Source organism: Microcaecilia unicolor, chromosome 10, assembly GCF_901765095.1.
Source record: "Microcaecilia unicolor chromosome 10, aMicUni1.1, whole genome shotgun sequence".
In the NCBI taxonomy this organism is placed as follows: Eukaryota; Metazoa; Chordata; class Amphibia; order Gymnophiona; family Siphonopidae; genus Microcaecilia; species Microcaecilia unicolor.
In genome coordinates, this window is record NC_044040.1 from 19,522,162 (window position 1) to 19,539,690 (window position 17,529).

The following is a 17,529-nucleotide window of genomic DNA, read 5'->3' on the forward strand; positions in this document are numbered from 1 at the left end:
TCTTCAGTAACTTCCGAAAGTTGGTTAAGTCACCCATTTTTTTCACGTCAAGTGGTAATGCATTCCATAGCTGCGTACTTATGTAGGAAAAGCTAGATGCATGTGTTAATTTGTATTTTAGTCCTTTGCAGCTGGGAAAGTGTAGATTCGGGAATATGCGTGCTGATCTTTTAGTGATCCTGGGTGGCAGGTCTATGAGGTCTAACATGTAGGAGTGGAGGAGTGGCTTAGTGGTTAGGGTGATGGACTTTGGTCCTGGGGAACTGAGGAACCGAGTTCGATTCCCGGCATAGGCAGCTCCTTGTGACTCTGGGCAAGTCACTTAACCCTCCATTGCCCCATGTAAGCCGCATTGAGCCTGCTATGAGTGGGAAAGCACGGGGTACAAATGTAACAAAAATAAAAATGTAGACCGGGGCATCTCTGTAAATGATTTTATGAACCAGGGTGCAGACCTTGAACGTAATACGTTCTTTAAGTGGAAGCCAGTGTAGTTTCTCTCTTAAGGGTTTGGCACTTTCGTATTTTGTTTTACCAAATATGAGTCTGGCTGCAGTATTTTGGGCTGTTCGAAGCTTTTTGATGATTATTTCTTTACAACCAGCGTAGAGTGCATTGCAGTAGTCTAGGTGACTTAGTACCATTGATTGTACCAGACTACGAAATATTTCCCTTGGGAAGAAAGGTTTTACTCTCTTGAGTTTCTACATTGAATGGAACATTTTCTTTGTTGTATTCTTCACATGGCTTTCAAGACATGTAATGCCATGTCTTAAAAGAAAAATCTTAAGGTAGTAATACTCAGTCTGTTGTGTTCTGAAATAAAAGCACGTTTTATAAGCTATGGGAATAGTAGCATTCTATTGAGAAAGAACGAATATATATACAGTATATTATCTGTTATTCTTTAGTGTGGGTTAACCTCTTTGATTTGTGTACCTTCGTTATCGGCAAAGAATTGGATTATTTCATTTTACTTCAGGGATTTAGAGCCTTGGTCTTATGCCCTGTGTTATACTACTTCTTGAATTATGGATCTTTTATATGAGTTGCTGCATATCTGTGGATGTCGTATCCACATTTTCTGGTCTAAGATTATTCAGCAAATAAGTCTGCATTAGCCTGTTACTTTTGAAGATTTTCATGTTTTTGACTCTTTTTGAGCTACTTTGGGAGAGTTACAGAGGATAGTGATGAGGAAAATAGGGGAAGTTGATTTTGCATTGGAATATGAAAATATATACAAGTATCTTCCTAAAGTGGATGGACCTCGACTGAGCAGACCAAATGGGTTCTTGATCCTTTTCTGCTGTTTTATTGTGATGATCTCAGCAAGATCCATTTCCTTGTGAAAATCAAGGTCTAAATGAGATGGTGAGTGTTTACGAGTTTTTAATTTTTTGAGTATATAATATCAACAGATATTGTCAGGAAGTATATCTGAGACATGCAAAAACACATGCACAAAAAAAGTCCACCCTCATCAATTAAAGCCCTTTATGGTGTGGGGGTTGGAGAACTACAACATAATAAAAGGAATTAAAAGGGAAATAAAGGTAGACAACCATAAATCAATACATCCAACCTGATTAATAAATCGAATACCCCTAGCCAGTCCGTGCTACATTAGAAGTCAGATGATCCCTCAACTCTAGGAACTTAAGCTGTTCTAGTCTGAAAAGGAAAATCTATTCCCATCCAGTTGAATATTACACTTAAGAGAAAATTTGATAAAGGTACTCCCAAATCAAGCATAAATTGATGCAGTCCCATGAAAGTACTACATTTAAGTTGAATTGTTATGGAAAAATCTGGATACATTGACTTTATCATTACAAATATGGAACCTTTTATGATGAAAAGATGTCAGACCAGTTTCTTTTGGGCTCTAATGTACATTAAATCAGAAGCGTAGCTCTAGGAATAAATTATGTAGAGGATGGAGTGCACTTAGTTTCAAATTGTCTACATTCAGATTCCTTTCCCAATTTTTCCCCATCAGCAGCTGCTCTCCTGAAAAAACAGAATATAATTGAGATTGTGGGAAAGCCTCGGCTGGATATTGCAGTACTGCATGTCCATAAACAAGATATGAGGGGAGAGGAAAATAGTGAACCTCGAGATCTTTGTCTTAGTAGAGTTTTCCTATATCTCGACCTTGTTCTACAATACCATATTGTTCTCCGTTACACTGTAAGCCATGTTGATGTGGCGTTGTGGGTTTTTGTTACACTGTAAGCCACATTGAATCGAACTTGCTTTGGAAAATGTGAGATATAAGAATAACTAAATTGGAAATTGAAATTATCCTTAAGAGGAACTTCTGTATCATATGCAAGGGTTTCTGCTCTGATTTTACAGCCACTCAGCTGTGCACCTTGCTGATGTATGACAGTATAATATAAGGTTAATTTCATTGATGTCATGTTCTAGGGGTTAAAAAGATTTGGACAAGCTCTTAAAAGGAAAAAGTCCATAAACCATTTTTAAAATGAAGTTGGGAAAATCTACTGCTTATTCCTGGGTTAAGCAGTATAACATCTGTTTCTCTTTCGGCATCTTGCCAGGTTCTTATCAGGGCTGCATTTCAATCCAAATTATAATCACGATTAATCGCACGATTAAAGGTATGGTTTTTTTTATTTAGTATTGTTCCCACTGCAGCTGTTTGTGACTCTGGGCAAGTCACTTAATCCTCCCATTGCCCAGAGTCATAAGAAGCTGCAGTGGGAACCAAAATTACATACTGTTAATTGCATGATTAATCACAATTAAAAATTTTCACGAAAATCAACCCTAAAAAAATTAAAGAATACATAGTAATGAAAAGATTAGTAAGACAAATAGGCTGAAATCTTCTGCTTAGTGTGCGGAGGCAGCCAAGAAAGCAAGTAGGATGTTAGGAATTATTAGGGAAGGGGGGTGGTGAATAAGACCAAAAACACTATAATGCCTTTGTATCCGCTCCACGGTGCATCCACACCTTGAGTACTGCATTCCGTTCTGGTCGCCATATCTCAAAAAAGATATAGCGGAATTAGAAAAGGTTTTAAAGGAGAGCGACCAAAATGATAAAGCGGATGGAACTCCTCTCATATGAGAAAAGGCTACAGAGGTTAGGGCTCTTCAGCTTGGAAAAGAGACGGATGAGGGGAGATATGACATCCTTTTTTTTTTGTTACATTTGTACCCCGCGCTTTCCCACTCATGGCAGGCTCAATGCGGCTTACATATTGTATACAGGTACTTATTTGTACCTGGGGCAATGGAGGGTTAAGTGACTTGCCCAGAGTCACAAGGAGCTGCCTGTGCCTGAAGTGGGAATCGAACTCAGTTCCTCAGTTCCCCAGGACCAAAGTCCACCACCCTAGCCACTAGGCCACCACCCTAACCACTCCTCCACTGTTGCTACTATTTGAGATTCTACATGGAATGTTGCTATTCCACTAACAACATTCCATGTAGAAGTCGGCCCTTGCAGATCACCAATGTGGCCGCGCAGGCTTCTGCTTCTGTGAGTCTGACGTCCTGCACGTACGTGCAGGACGTCAGACTCACAGAAACAGAAGCCTGCGCAGCCTTCTACATGGAATGTTGCTAGTGGAATAGCAACATTCCATGTAGAATCTCCAATAGTAGCAACATTCCATGTAGAATCTCCAATAGTATCTGTTTTATTTTTGTTACATTTGTACCCCGGGCTTTCCCACTCATGGCAGGCTCAATACGGCTTACATGGGGCAATGGAGGGTTAAGTGACTTGCCCAGAGTCACAAGGAGCTGCCTGTGCCTGAAGTGGGAATCGAACTCAGTTCCTCAGTTCCCCAGGACAAATGTCCACCACCCTAACCACTAGGCCACTCCTCCACTCCTTTTGAAGCAGACATTGGAAGTAACTGCTTGCCCTGGGATTTGTAGTATGGAATCACCATGATTTGGGTTTCTGCCAGGTACTTGTGACCTGGCTTGGCCACTTTGGAAAACAGGATACTGGGCTAGATGGACCATTGGTGTGACTCAGTATGACTACTCTTTGTGTTCTTATGTACAAAATATAAACTGAAAAATTACAAAATAAAGAATCTAAAGTAGCATGCCGATTAACTATAAACAGCCTTACCGTTTTCACAGCCTACTTCAGAAATGCAGCCCTAGTTCTTATGATCTGAATTGACCACTATTGGAAACAGGATATTGGGCTTGATGGAACTTCTGTCTGGCTCAGTATGTTGATGCTTTTGTACTTATAAATTCACACAATTGTATTCAATCAAAGAAGTTCTCAATATGTTTATTTATTGCATACTTAGGACCAAACAATCTATGGTAAAATGACTCTAGGAGGTGAGTTTGGCAATGGTGACATAAAGTAATATCTACTATAATTCTTAATGCACTACTCCACATTCAATCGCATGAAGGAGGCTAATCGATCAGTCTTACCCTTCTACTCTACTATTCTCATTTGTATCTGATGTCACCTGGAGTTCTCTCTTCTTCTCCGGTTTATGTAAGCCACATTGAGCCTGCATGTTTGTGGAGGTAATATGGGGTATAAATACATTAATAAATAAATAAAGTGACATCCACAACAAAGAAAATGTTCCACTCAATGTGGAAACTCAAATGCGGGAAACAATTCTTCCCGAGGGAAATATTTCGCAACCTGATACAATCAATGGTACTAAGCCACGTAGACTACTGCAAGGGAATTTATGCGGGATGCAAAGAACAAACATTAAAGAAACTTCAGACCGCTCAAAACACGGCAGCTAGGCTTATCTTCGGAAAAACGTGATTTGAAAGCGCAAAACCCCTCCGCGAAAAACTACACTGGCTCCCAATCAAAGAACGCATCGCTTTCAAAATCTGCAGTGTGGTTCACAATTATCTACGGTGAAGCCCCAGGATACATGACAGACTTGATCGACCTACCAACTAGAAACACATCTGAATCAATACGAACGTACCTAAATCTGCACTACCCAAGCTGCAAAGGACTCAAATACAAATCAACTTACGCATCCAGTTTCTTCTACATAAGCACACAACTGTGGAACGCATTACCAAAAGCCTTGAAAACTACGTACGACCACCTAAACTTCCGGAAAAAAAATAAAAACTAACCTGTTTAAAAAGGCGTACCCTACCAAGCCAACATAAATGCCTGATCTCTGCAACACGACAAAACTAAAGTACGTCATGGACATAACACAACTCTTCCGTTGTATGATTCCCTAATGTGGCTTATCTTACCACAACATCACTTTGTATTTGTTTACACCGGAGTCTGCAAACGCCTCTTCGGTACTATGTAAGCCACATTGAGCCTACAAATAGGTGGGAAAATGTGGGATACAAATGTAAAAAATAAAGAAATAAATAATGAGTTCTGAATTGGTTAGACTGATATGATCTTAAGACTTTACTCACGTAACTTGGACTTGTGTCAAAAATGGTCTTAAATTAGGTATATGATTTTAAATAGAATCTTTGACTGAACTAGAAGCTAATGGAGACAACATAATAGATGTTATTTTTATGATTTGTGTTTGTAATGTAGGCAGCTGCATTTTACACCAAATGCATAGTTTGCAGTAACCTTTTTTTAGGAAGTAAAAAGGCTGTTAGAGTAATTCAACTTGTCAAAATTAATGCCTTGCACCACTTTTATCAATTATTCCTTATCTCTTAAAAAGGACTTGGCAAATCAATCAACCATGTCAGGAAAAGTTAGGGGTGACAAAAAACTCTGTGTACCTGTGGAATCATTGATAATTTCTGATCAAGTATTACCCCTAAATTTCAAAGTGGATCTCATTGATGGGGAAAACTAAATTATTTAAATTCTAGGATTCTAACTTCTGAGATTCATCCTTCCAAAAGCCATTTTTCTCATTCAGAAATAATATGTGATAATATTTTTTTCTAAACCCAAAATGAGATGCATTTTGGAAATCATCCACATAAAATATTTAACATTAGAAAACCATAATAATGTTTTAGGAACCATAATAATGTTGTAGGTGATGTATACAATGCTGAAAAGTTTAGTGAACTCTATAGGGAGGTCTGTAGTTGAACACAATTTATACTCGGAACATGATTAGATCTTGATCTAAGCCCTGAATGAAAGTTTGCTAGTCTGTTTCATAATTAAAATGTATACCTTATTGAATAAATAGTTCAAACAAAAAGGAATCTAAATATGTGTGTGTGAGCAAATATGTGAATCCTAGGTTCCTTTATACAATTACTTTACTAATTAGGTGCTACAATAATTGAGTAAACACTCACCTATCCTATATAAAGTTCCAAATAGTTCTGAGTTTGATCTTAAACATTATCAATAGAAATCAAACAAAATAAAACATGGAAAAGAAAATAAGATGATACCTTTTTTATTGGACATAACTTAATACATTTCTTGATTAGCTTTCGAAGGTTGCCCTTCTTCGTCAGATCGGAAATAAGCAAATGTGTTAGTTGATAGTATATATAAGTGAAGCATCAAAGCATTTCAATGACAGTCTAGCAAGGTGGGGGTGGGTAGGAGATATGCATGGGTACATCAAAGTATTTCATTTCATTGATAGTCTAACAGGATGGGTGTGGGTAGGTGAGAATGTTTATCTTAAACATAAAAGTTAGAGTTCATCATTCAGTGAGTCATTTTTTTATTTTTTGCTTAAATAAGTTTGAATGTTGAATTGTTTTTATTGTATTTCATTATTTATATTAGTCTGAGTGTTTGTTTGTTTTATCATGAGGTGTTTTTTTTTTCTGCCTTATATTAGTTTTTTTGGGTTAGTGGGGACTAATTGTGATACTTTTAGACAACCTATTCCAGTTTTATGTTCTACCAATCATAAATTTAGTTACAGGAGAAATGATGCTGCTGCTGGGTCTTGGTTGATTGACTGTTCTGAATGTTCTCTGAATCCTATTACGCCGATTATTGATAATAGACCACGAAAAGCTGTATCTAAGAAAGCTCAGAGAAACTTAACTAATCTATCTCCATATTTGTAATGTAGAGAATCCTTTTGGGTCTCCTATAGTTTACGTCTCTTATAGATACGCTAACACCAGATCGGTTAGGAATAAGTTACTATTACTTCATGATTTACTTGTTTCAGATGATGTTGGTTTTGGTTGAAATATGGCTGACTGAACAAAGTTGTCCTGAATTGTCTCATTTATGTCTGTCTGTGTTTAGTGTTCTCCATTCTCTGAGGCAGGATAAACAGGGTGGAGGGTTAGCTATAATTTATAAAGGTTTTCTTTTAACTTTGATTCAGTTATTACTCCTGGTTCAGAATATATGCTTTGTAAATTTCAGGATGATTCAAATGCAATATATAGCCATTTTGGAATTTTGTTGATATATAGACTTCCTGGATCTTGGCCTGAAGTTCAAGAAATGTTATATAGAATTCTATTTTTATCTCTGTCCCAGTTTTCAAAGCTAATTATTGTTGGAGACTTATTCTCCCACTTGAGTTAGATCAAGATTCTAGGGTTATAAGTTTTAAATCATTTTTTAGTTTCATGTGATTTATTATTTGGCAATTTGACTTCTACTACATGAAAAGGGTCATGCCCTTGATGTAACTATCTGTTGTCTTTGTTGTCAGATGTTACGTGGACTGCGGTTCCATGGTCTGATCATATTTTAGCGCAGTTTAAATTACATATTTGTTTGACTTCTACTTGTACTAAACAATTTAAACCTACTGTAAATACAAGGGGGAAGATTAATCCTGTTGGACTCTGGAACCATTTCCGATAAGATTGATATACAACCAACCCTATTGCTACGAAATCAGAGTGGGACTTGTGTGTTAAAGATTCCTTGGATACAATTGTGCCTGTGAAAATTCAGAAGGTTAGGTCGGTTAAGCCTAATCCTTGGTTTACTGATTTATTAAGATATTTAAGGAAGACTTGTAGATGTTTTGAAAGGATTTGGAGGAAAAATTACAATTCTTCTGCTAAGTTTAGATGGAAGGAGGCCTTAAAGTTTTATAAATTCCATTGTGCAGAGGCAGAAAAGGCTAACTATACTACAATTATTGGTACTGATTGGTTGATTCTAAAAAGTTATTTACATTAGTGAATGATCTTCTTTCGCCTCCTGGTTCCGCTAAACAGATGCTTAACACAACGGTACTATATAAGCCACATTGAGCCTGCAAATAGGTGGGAAAATGTGGGATACAAATGTAATAAATAAACCTAGTGCACAAGAATTGGCTGAAATTTTTTTTAAATTATATGTAATCAATAGAAATAAAACAAAATAAAACATGAAAAAGAAAATAAGATACCTTTTTTATTGGACATAACTTAGTACATTTCTTGATTAGCTTTCGAAGGTTGCCCTTCTTCGTCAGATCGGAAATAAGCAAATCTTGGTAGATGACAGTATATATAAGTATATAAAAGTGCAGAAATTTGGGACGATTTTACTAAAACGTAGTTGCAGGTAATAGACCCTTATTTTTCAGTCTTGGATCCTGGATTAAAGGCAGATATTATTGCAGAACAATTATGGGACTCTTGAGCCCATTGCTACTAGCGATCTTCATTCCCTGCTTCTAAAAATGTCATCTTGTCAGTGTGTGTTGGATAATTGTCCATCTAAATTCTTTTCTAATCTACCAAGTACTATAGTTTTCTGTTTTCTTTTTTTAATAACTTGCTGTTGTCTGGGAAACTTCCTGCAGAGATGGGTTGTATTGCACATAGCCCATACCAAAAAAACAAAATAATAATCTCAGAACTTGTATTTATCACTTACTTCCAGGTTTATACCTATAGCATGGATTCCTCTGCTTACCAAGTTGTTGGAGACACTTGTTATAACGTCATCAGATATCAAAATATATTGTTAGACATTCATGTTATCAATCCACACAATTTGGGTTTAGATCTCAACATAGCACTGAATTTCTTTATTGGTGTTTACTATTGTTAAAGAATATCTTATCACGGGTAAACATGTTTTTTTTGCTTCAATACGATATCTCATCAGCTTTTGATTCATTGGACCATGGATTGTTGATGACTAGACTGATTGAACTGGGCTTGTCTGATTCAGTGTTGAATTGGTTTAGAGATTTTTTTGATCCTATTCTGTTTGGAAGGGGGGTGAAATGGCAGAGTTGAGTATCTACTTGTGGGGTGCCCTCTCGCATATTACAGCGCTGCGTACGTCTAGTAGCGCTATAGAAATAAGTAGTAGTAGTAGCTGTTAATGAGGGTGAATGTTTAGTTTTCTATGTGGACGATATTTTAATGTTGGTCCTTGTGCTACTTTGCATGAAATAGCTGTAAGAATCTCTTGTGCTATGAATAATCTGAAATGGGCCGTTGAGCATATGCTTCATTTGAATCAGGCCAAAACAAAAGTTTTGTGGTTTTCTAATTCTGTGAAAAAATGTTCTACATGGGGCATTTTAATTAATTTATTTATTTTTTCATTTCAGCATTTGTACCCCACATTTTCCCACTAGTGTAGGGTTCAATGTGGCTTACAGTTAAGTTATATTGGAAGTATTACAGAGCAATGAAGGATTGGACATAGGCAATGTTCAGTTCTGTCAGTACTTCTAGACTGTGATGTGTTGGCTGGCATTATATTTGGCTATGTATGTTCATCAAAAAAGAATTTCTTGAAAAAGTGGTCTTTCAGGAGTTTTCAAAGTGTTAAGTAGTTGTGCATTTTAGGTCTTTTGGTAGTGTGTTCCAGACTCTGGTGCATAGGTATGTGAAGTTGGTTGCATATGTTGATTTGTATTTTAGACCTTGACATTTGGGGAAATAAAGGGTGAGGTACCTTCTCACGCCCTTGATTGCATTGCGTACTGCTAATTCTATAAGGTTTGTCATGTATTCCGGTGTGAGGTCGAAGATTATTCTGTAGGCTATAGAACATAGCTCGAATGTTATTTGTGCTTTGATAGTGAGCCAGTGTAGGCTTTGGCGTAGTGGTTTTGCACTTTCAAATCAAGTTTTTCTAAATATTAGTCTTGCTGCTATATTTGGTGGTGGTTTGTTACCGCTTTGGTGTTTGTTCTTTGCATCCGGCGTAGATTCCATTGCAGTAATCTGCATGGGTGAGGACCATGGATTGGATTAGTGTGTGGAATACTTCTCTGGGGAAGTAGTTTTTTTTGTGTTTCGGCTTCCACATTGTGTACATTTTTTTTTCGTAGTATTAAAGACCTGATTGTCAAAGGTTAGATTGCAGTCTATTGTGTCTCCTAGGATGTTTAGTTTGTCTGTTACTGGGAGGGGGTTCCCATAGCATAGATGATTGTGAAGCATTTTTAGGGCTGGTACTTTCTCTGTGATGAGGAAATCTCTCTATATAAAAGGCACCACCAACGTTCTAAATGAAGCCTCCAGCCGGAAGTGTGAAGGGGGAGAGATATCCGGTTTCCCCATGAGAGTCTGCCCCGCCCTCGCTCTCTCTGTAACACAAACAGTGAAGGAAAACACAGCAAAGCACAAAATCAAATCGCTCTCTCTGTAACAGTGAAGGACTCAGAGGGGGGGAGGGGAGAGAGGGCAGAAGCCCTCACTATCTCTGTAACACAAACACAGCAGGAAACTTAACACTGAAGGACTCGACTCCGAGAGGGGAGGGGACAGAGAGCACAGGGGAAGGGAGAGAGGGCAGAGGGCAGGGACACACACACTCCCACATGCACACAGAAGAAAACCTTGCTAGCCCCCGTTTCATTTGCATCAGAAACGGGGCTTTTTTACTAGTATTATATAAATGTTAATAGCCTTGGTTGCAGTGAGATGGTTCTCTGTGCTGTTCACATCAGGCCACTAGGGGCACTGTTGGCTGTGCAGTGTATACATATGGCATACTAAAGCATCTAGGCTGAGACCAGTGTGTATGTGTGTGATCTACATATGGACAATGGGCTAGGTTCAGTATATGACGCTGAAAAATTGTCACAGAAAAAAAAAATCTGCATTCAAAGCATTGCGCACTGATTTGGCGCCCAAATTTGGGTGCCTGGACTTAAACCTGCTAAAACCTGGTGTAATTCCTGGTGCCCAGGGGGCCCACATCCCCAGAATTCTATAACTGCATGCAAATTTTAGGACCGCTGCTGACTTGCTCATGCTCCTCCCATGGCTATATCCCCTTTTAGGTTGCACACTAAAGGGTGCACGCTATGACATTTGGGCACACATTGTTGTAGAATAGCACATAGCAAGATGTGTGCGCAAATTCAAATTGGTATCAATTAGTTCCAATTCATGCCCAATTATTGGCACTAATTGACTCTATAACCAGTTCAGTTGGGCACACATCTTGGATCTGTGCCCAGTTTTGGGTGCCATATCTCGAATCCAGGGGAATCTGTTCAAAGCATCCAGGGAATCAGTGCAGCTAGAAGGCAAGGGTAAGGTGTAGGGAGATGATGCAACTGAAGATACTGTAAGAGGCAGGTGTCTAAAATAGCCTCCATTGAATTTTCAGTGGGTTAGAGCTTATTGTAACATGTTGTTACTTTATTTTTGCAAAATCCTTCTTTCTGGAACCTTCACTGCATTCATTGCCAGAACCATTTGTTTTATCAGTCATGAAGTATACATCTCCTTTCCTGTTGCCAGTATAAAACGTGTACCATGATGCTTCCTTTTAATGCCATGTTAAGTTTCCACCTTTGTAGTGTATATGGATTTCTACCATACGCTTTTGGTTAGTTACCTTGATAAATATTCTGGGTTGCTTTATCCAGTTGCTGCAGTTTCTACTGCAGAAGGCCTGCAGTCCTCCTGGACCTTAAGTGCCATTAATACCATTTCATGTCATCCAGTCCCCTCTCTGAGTTTCTGTGGGTTTTAATAATTTGTGTTCCAGAGCTGAGAATTGTATTCCAGAATGTTCCTTAACTTGTATATGTTTGTACAAAATAATGAAATAATTTTGACCGTGGTCCACATTTCCTACACTCTTTCTTGATGTTTTTCTGCACTTGAGGTATAGCCCCTGTCTTTTTCTTTTTGTGAAACATTAGCTGGTCCTGCCAGGCATCATTTGCCATGGACAATGCTTTCTCTCCCTATGGAAAAAGGTGCTGGTACTCACATGCATGGACATCCTTAAGGGGTGGGGTGACGATCTAGAACCTGCCCCCATATTGGGCATGCCCCTCAGAACTAGTCACAGAATCTATATAAAGGCATCACTTCAAACATTAGCCCGGTCTCTGGAATACACTTGTTGTTGGGAAAGGAGAATAAGCCGGACAGCTGTGAATCCCTACACAGAGAGTACATGCTAACAAAACACCTCAGCATGGTAACTTGTAAAGAAGATAGAGCCTCACCAGATGCAGAATAAATGACCACAAAATGATAAATTTGCAGACAAATCTGAACTGGAAATTCAGAGCTCAGACTGCAGGCAGTGCAATAGGCTGTCATCCAAGAATAATCAGAAAAAGGCATCCAAATGTATCCTAATTCAAGCCAATAAAAAAGCACCCCCCAAAAACAATGGAATATTTCTGCTAAGACATGAATCATTTTAAATTTCACTTCAATTAATAATTCTGACTCACTGCCTAGTCTAATACCAACAGTTTAACAGCCCTTTAATAAACAAACACAACTAAATGGTAGGTGTCTCATTTCACTAGGGATTATGTTTCATTATGTTAATACTCCTAGCAAGCGTTAGAATTAACATTAGTGAAATTCTACATTTAATCACAGAGCAGGCATAGCATACTAATCCTGGGGAAATTCTGCGCAACGCAGAATTTCCCACCCCAGTAGAACACACAGAATTCTGCTAAGGCGCCAATGTCTTAAATGTCTCCCGACAACCCCGTGGTTCACGTGAGCAGTTGGGTCTAAGCCAGCAGAGGAGAAGGAAGTTGACCTAATGTGCAGCGGTTCAGCTCCTGCTGCTCTTGCCATGTGATCTCTGTGGTCATGGGGGAGAGAGACCTGGTTCTGGCTTTTTGTGTGCCACGTGAATTTGGGGGGGGGGGGGGGTAGACAAGACAAGGTGTGTGCCATAAGGATGAAGGAGCAAGGTAAGGTGAGTGCAGGATGGGGGAGGGGAGAGCAGAGCAAACCGAGTACACCTGGGGGGGGGGTGAGTGTGCATGAGGATGGGGAGGGGCTAGATGGAAAAGGTGCAGAGAAGGGCGATAAAGATGATACAGGGGATGGGACGACTTCCCTATCAGGATAGGCTGAAGAGGCTGGGGCTCTTCAGCTTGGAGAAAAGGCAGCTGAGGGGAGATATGACAGAGGACTATAAGATAATGAGTGGAATGGAACGGGTCAATGTGGAGCGTCTGTTTACGCTTTCCAAAAATTCTAGGACAAGGGGGCATACGATGAAGCTGCAGTGTGGTAAATGTAAAACGAATCGGAGGAAATTTTTATTCACTCAACGCGTAGTTAAACTCTGGAATTCGCTGCTGGAAATGGTGGTTAAGGCGATTAACTTAGCGGACTTCAAAAAAGGTTTGGACAGCTTTCTGGAGGAAAAAGCCATAGAATGTTATTGAATGGATGAGGGAATAATACAGTATTTCTAGGATGGGCGGGGCAAATTGCTTGTTTTTTTTTGGCCGCTGTCGGTGACAGGGTGCTGGGCTCGATGGACCTTTGGTCTGTCCCAGCATGGCGATACTTATGTAGAGCAAGAGTGTGTGCCATGTAGAAGCTTGGGACAAATACATATGATCCCTAAGGGTGAGAAGGGGATAGGTGGCAAGAATGGGCAGACTGGATAGGCCATATGGTATGTATCTGCCTTCATTTTTTTTTCTGTTCCTATGGGGATTGGGGGGGGTTGGTTATTGAAAGCTGAGAGTGTACCATGGGGGTGGGAGAGGGGCAGCGAAAGGCGACAAAAATATGAGGATTGTGCTAAAAGATGAATGAGAAGAGACTTGAAGACTTCAATATGTGTACCCTTAAGGAAAGAAGGTGTAGGGGGGATATGTTACAGATGTTTTAAAGGTATTAATATGCAAAATAATCTTTTTCAGAGATGGGGAAGTGGTAGAATTAGAGGTCATGAGTTGAGGTTGCAGGGTGGGAGACTTAGGAGTAATATCAGGAAATACTTTTTCATGGAAAAGGGTGGTAGATGCTTGGCATGCCCTCTCATGGGAAGTTGTGAAGACAAAAGCACTGATGGAATTCAAGAATGCATAGGATAAAAACAGAGGGATGCTATATGGAAAAAGGATGGAATCCAATGAAAGCAAAACTTATAATGACCTCATACCTGGAGTGAGCTTTGATGGCAGTTTCAGAGGTTGAGAATAAGACCAATGTCAGGCAGACCTCTATGGTCTGGGTCTTGCAAATAGCAAAAACGAATCAGGATCAAGACTGGAGTGTCCTTTGATAGCAACTCCAATAGCTGGGAAATAGGACTGGCGTTGGGCAGACTTCTATGGTCCATGTCCCAAAATTGGCAGGGAGAGACAGAGATCAAGTATACTAGTGTTTAACCATGAAGAAGTGGAACCTTTGCAGAGTACCAGCTTCAACTCTGCCCACCTTGTTGGGCAGACTCTTTATCTGCCGACATTTACTGTGCGACTGCGTAGAATTTCAATTGGAGTGAATGTGTGAACTGGGAAGCCTGACGCCTGAGGAGAAAAAGGCCGGAGGGGATTTCAGGCCTTATGATGATGGGGGGGGGGGGGGGGGGGGGATTCTGTGCAAAAAAACCCCCATTATAAACAATGCAGTGTTTTGCAGAATTTTCAAACGTGTGTAGGGTTTTCAAAAATTCTGCACAGAAATCCCCTGAGACTACCATACCCCCACTGCCTCACTACAGAAAGGCAGCAGCAGGTCAAGCTTTATTACCACACGCTGATGTGTGTCAATCCTGCTCGGAATGATAAAATTTCTAACCCCTCTTCTGTGCGTGCACATTAGTAGTCTTCGTACTTCTCCTGGGCTCTCAGGTAGGGTGGGTGGAGGAGATTCAAGACTTCTTTGCAAGACTTGTGAGAGATTTTCTCATGGGAGGGGAAAGGGATTCTCCAAGGCCCAAGGCATACTGTTTCAAATTTAAGGGGAGATGCCAGAGTAAATAGTGGTGGTCCAAAACCATAGGTGGAATCTATTGCCATTGACTGTTTACGCTAAAGAACTTTGATGGGAGGAGGGGGCTGGTGGTTGGGAGGCGGGGCTAGTGCTGGGCAGACTTATACGGTCTGTGCCAGAGCCGGTGGTTGGGAGGCAGGGCTGGTGGTTGGGAGGTGAGGATAGTGCTGGGCAGACTTATACGGTCTGTGCCAGAGCCGGTGGTTGGGAGGAGGGGCTGGTGGTTGGGAGGCGGGGATAGTGCTGGGCAGACTTATACGGTCTGTGCCCTGAAGAGCATAGGTACAAATCAAAGTAGGGTATACACAAAAAGCAGCTAATATATCTTGTTGGGCAGACTGGATGGACCGTGCAGGTCTTTTTCTGCCGTCATCTACTATGTTACTATGATTCCTCCCCCCAGCCCAGTGGAATTTTTTTTTAACTGTAGGAAGTTTGAGCGGTTTAAATCCTATTTATTAATTTATTTAAATTGGCCTTTGGTGCTGTGCTGCTGGTTGAGTAGCACAGTGGCTCTTCCTTATTTTTGGTTTTTTTTTCATCCTCTGTCTTCCTGCCCTGGATGTTCGCTAGAAGGGCAGTATATCAAATACCTAATAAACATAAAAATATGTAAACAGAGAGCAAATACGTACAGAATGTAGAACAGGATAGATCCTCTAGGACAACCTCTTTCTGTTTCTTTAACTTGGGGCTGCTTGATTTATACTGGGCTTACTGATTCCTTGTGACCCTTTTTGGTACCTGATAGTCTGAAGCTTGAATCTCCGCTGCAGATTCTTTTCTCCTTTACTCTACATGGACTTGTGGATCAAACACTGCATGGGTGGCGCTCTCCTGTATTCCTTTTGCCTATGGGCAACTCCTTTGCATCCACCACAGGACACAGGAAGGAATAAAAACATGCCATTGCTTTTTCCAGCTCCCAAGTTATATATTTTACATAGTAACATAGTAGATGAGGGCAGAAAAAGACCTGCACGGTCCATCTAGTCTGCCCAGCAAGATAAACTCATATGTGCTACTTCTTGTGTATACCTTACCTTGATTTGTATCTGCCATTTTCAGGACACAGACCGTAGAAGTCTTGCCCAGAACTAGCCCCACCACCCAAACACCAGCCCCGCCTGCCAAATATTTTTATTGAATTATAAAGTTATTAATAACAAGAATCACTTCCATATCACATACGAACCCTCCAACAAACCCTCCCATCCAGATCTGAACATCAGATAAACCCACAATCCAATACAAGAATAAAGCAAAACAACAGACTGGAGTCCTTGATTCTTGTGACTCCAAACCTTCTATAACAGAGAATAAGAAAACATCAACCCCACCCTGCCTGAGAGCTCAGGATAAGTTTAGGTTCTCCTGAAGGCCTTTCATAAAAACGATTCAAGACCTGACTATGGCAGATCTGTTGCATATATGCCCCCCAAACCGAGAGAGTTATTTTCTCTCTTAAGAGAGACATAAACTCCTTAAGAATCCCATAACCTTAAGCCTGTACCACAACCCACCTCTAAACTCTTTCCCTCCCACCCCCACCATAGCTAGCAGGAACAGAATCGAGCTCCATCATTTCCAAAAACAGACAATCAGTGCAGAATAAACAAACACAATTGAACCTCTAAGGTATTAAGGAGTGCTGAAAGCACCCGTGTCCACAGATAAATGTTCCATATTCAGTAATTCGTACATCTGATTCTGCCATAACATAACATAACATAACATCTTCCCTAATTGCAAGGACGTAAAATACAAGACGCTACACGCGTCAACCTTTTCTCACGTGGGCACGCAGCTCTGGAACACACTGCCGCGCAACCTGAGAACGATCAACGAGCAAACCTCCTTCCGCAAATTATTGAAGACCCATCTTTTTGAAAAAATTTACGGAAAGAAGCAAAACACACAAAGTCCACACTCACTGTTCACTAATGCATCAATACATCCACTTCTGAACTCTCATCCCCCGTAATCTCACCTCACTCATACCTTTACTCACAGAAATATGTATACCATACATAATGCCCTTTTAGCTTCCCGCAGTCTCCTTCCAATGTTTAAAGGTTCTGTTCCAGTGTTTATATTCCTTAACAACACTTTGATTGTCTCGCATAACTCTTCACAATGTAACCCATAACCAAGTTGTAACAAATTGTATTTCCATCTTTCATATCGTATTGTAAGCCACACTGAGCCCGCAAAAAGGTGGGAAAATGTGGGATACAAATGCAATAAATAAAAATAAATAAAATCAAGGTGGCTGGATCTGACCGAATACACTATAGCAATATATATCTTTTTGCCACCAGAACTGCTTTGCGAAGAAACAATACAGAAACCTGGGTACCTTCCACTATCATTAATAAATCATCCAGTAGGCACATCTGTGGAGTA

General features: G+C 40.0%; 1 protein-coding gene across 1 annotated transcript in view; it reads left to right on the forward strand.

The window, feature by feature from the left end:
- SND1 (staphylococcal nuclease and tudor domain containing 1) overlaps positions 1-17,529 on the forward strand; it is a 1,412,868-nt gene that overhangs the window by 374,207 nt on the left and 1,021,132 nt on the right. The gene's annotated exons all lie outside the window — the stretch shown is intronic.